This window comes from Octodon degus, unplaced genomic scaffold (assembly GCF_000260255.1).
Source record: "Octodon degus isolate 3935 unplaced genomic scaffold, OctDeg1.0 scaffold00048, whole genome shotgun sequence".
Lineage (NCBI taxonomy): Eukaryota > Metazoa > Chordata > Mammalia > Rodentia > Octodontidae > Octodon > Octodon degus.
The window spans coordinates 211794-214718 of NW_004524624.1; the positions used below are offsets into that span (position 1 = coordinate 211794).

A 2925-nucleotide genomic window follows, 5' to 3' on the forward strand; every position below is an offset into this window, starting at 1 on the left:
ATCAATGACAAGTCCTGGCCTCACAGACACCAGGGTGAGTGACTTTTTACAGGCATGAAACTTCATCTTGCACACTGAAGTCATCATATATACAGGGCAAAGTCGGAGCTTTTGTATTGGTGTTTATTCTTCATTTAACTTTTAAAACACTACTATAATTGAATATTGAAACAAAAACAATAGCGAGTAGTGAGTATATGATGATTCTAGTCCTTCACGTACTCACTACTGCACACCACATGCCAGCAGCAAGCATTATTCACTGGCCCCATTAAGAGGTCTGACACTGAACACCACTTCTGGGATGATGTTTGTCATCCCCATAGGCTTCTCATTATAATGGAGTCTTTCCTGATTTGGATCAAAGTCCACCAATTGTACCTGCTCCATTTCATTGGTCTCTTCTACTTTTTTCCTCTCAGGTAAGAGTTTTTCCAGCAGTGAGAGTTTATCAGGAGAAAGAAGTCATTTTCAGAGGAGTTTACCTTAAATTCAATAATTAGATGACCCTTTTTACATGGTCTACGATAAATTGGCATGCCTTCATTTAGCACACACTTCATGTCTCCATGCTTGACAAGTTGACCTGGATGAGAGATGATGACTATCGTTCAGTTGTCAAGAGAAGATATTGGCTTTTGGAAACCACACAGTGCTTCAACTCACTGTATATTCATACAAATGAAAAGATCTTCTCCTCCTCAAGTAAAAACAGCATGGTACTTCTGATCTAAAACAATGATAGTATCTCCCAGCTCCAGCCCTGGTTCTTGGTCTCCTTCACTGTGGAATGTTATCTTCTGGCCATCTTTCATGCCTTTGTCAATATGAACTTCTAGAATCTTCTTTTCTCTGTCTTCCTTCCATTGCAGCTCTTACATCTGTCTTTAGGGCTGATGCATTCTCCATGGCCCTGGCACTCCATACACACAGACTGAATTTGCTGAACCATTCCAGGTCCTATCTGATGAATTCTTATTTGCATTCCAGTACCTTAGCAGTTCAGACAGCACTCCACAGCTCCTTTTTTATCACCTCAGCCTTCACATTTGTCACAAATCACATTGTTTTGCAGAGCCAATTTCCTTGTGGCACCATTATATAAATCTTCCAAGGTAACTGAGAGCTGATGCATCACATTTTTACCTCTGCTTTCTCTCTGCATCCTTCCTTCTCCTCCAAAAACCATATCGAAGATATCCATGGGGAAGCCAAAACTGCCGCCTGCTCCACCCTCCTTAATTGCCTGTTCTCCTCCTTTGTCATACGATTCCCTTTTCTTGGCATCAGAGAGAACTTCATAGGCTTGAGAAATCTGTTTAAACTTTTTGCCTTCATTGGGATTCGTATCAGGATGCTACTTCAAAGCCAGTTTTCTATAAGCCTTTTTTAGTTCTTCTTGGATAGCACTAGGCTTGACCCACCCAAAACATCGTAATAAGTCATTTCTTTCACCATTTTCTACAGGTGGTGAGCAGGCCAGGCTGTGGTTGGGTAGGCAGGAAGGAGCGAGTAGCCATGCACAGGTCAAGCAGCCACAATTCCTCCACATGTCAGTGCATTCTGGAAAGTTCCCCATATCAATTATAACTATCAATATAAATAGCCTCAATATACCAATCAAAAGAAACAGGCTGGCAGAATGGATCAAGAAACAAGAACACAGGGCCAGCAAGAGAGCTCAGCAGACTAATCGCCTGATTAGGCAAGTACAGGGCCTAGGGTTCAATCCCTGGCACTACATGCTGCACCAGCACTGCCCACAGGAGTGCTGTAATTCCAGCACAGGGGAGGCTGAAAACAGGAGGATCACAAGATTGAGTAGTGACACCATGCCCCCCCAAAAAAAGAAAGGAAGAAAAGAAACAAGAACCAACAATATGCTATATATGAAAAACACATTTTACTCAAAAAGAAATTCATAGACTAAAACTTAAAGGACAGAATACAATAGGCCATGGGACAGGAAACCAGAAAAAAAAAGCAGGGGTAGTATTCTATTAGCAGACAATATGTACTTCAAGTCAAGAATGATCAAAAGAGATAAAGACGTCGGGCCAAATAGCTCAGCATGAAATAGACTGGCACAGTGGATTAGGAAACAAAATCCAACAATACGCTACATACAAGAAACACATTTAACTCATAAACACATTCACAGGCTGAAAGTCCAAGGATGGAACACAATACTACATGCCCCAGCACCTCAGAAAAGAGCAAGGGTAGCAATCCTATTCTCAGACAGTCTCAACTTCAAACCAACAATGATCAAGCGAAATAAAGAAGGCCACTATACACTGGTTAGAGGAAAAATTCAAGAAGAAGAGGTAACACTCATTAATATATATGTACCAAACACAGGAGTACCCAACTATATAAAGCAAATCTTAATGGACATGAAAAATCTAATCTCCAATACCACAATCTTAACAGAAGACTTTAACACCCCCTTATCCCCAAAAGATAGATCGACCAGACAAAAATTTAGCAAAGAAATAACAGAACTGAACCAGAGCTTGAAACACATGGATTTCATGGACATATACAGAGTGTTCCACCCAAACAAAGCTGAATACATATTTTTCTAGGCTGCACATGGGTCATTTTCTAAATACACCACATACTGGTCGATAGATCATGCTTCAGTATGTGTAAGAAAACACATTATCCCATGCACATTATCTTACCACAGTGCAATGAAATGGACATAAATGACAAAAGAAAGCAGAAACAACATTAATAATATGGAAATTAAATGATGCCTTCTCAGCAACCAATGGATCACAGATGAAATTAAACAAGAAATTCAACAATATCTACAATTCAATGAAAATGCAAGCACAACTTATCGTAACTTATGGGACACAATGAAAGCAGATCTCAGAGGGAAATTCATAGCTTTCAACTCACACATTAGGAAAACAG

The 2925-nt window shown here is 40.0% G+C and overlaps 1 pseudogene; it reads right to left on the minus strand.

Moving 5' to 3' along the window:
- Nucleotides 1-271: 271 nt before the first annotated feature.
- On the minus strand, nucleotides 272-1458 carry LOC105742370 (annotated as a pseudogene).
- Nucleotides 1459-2925: the final 1467 nt, after the last annotated feature.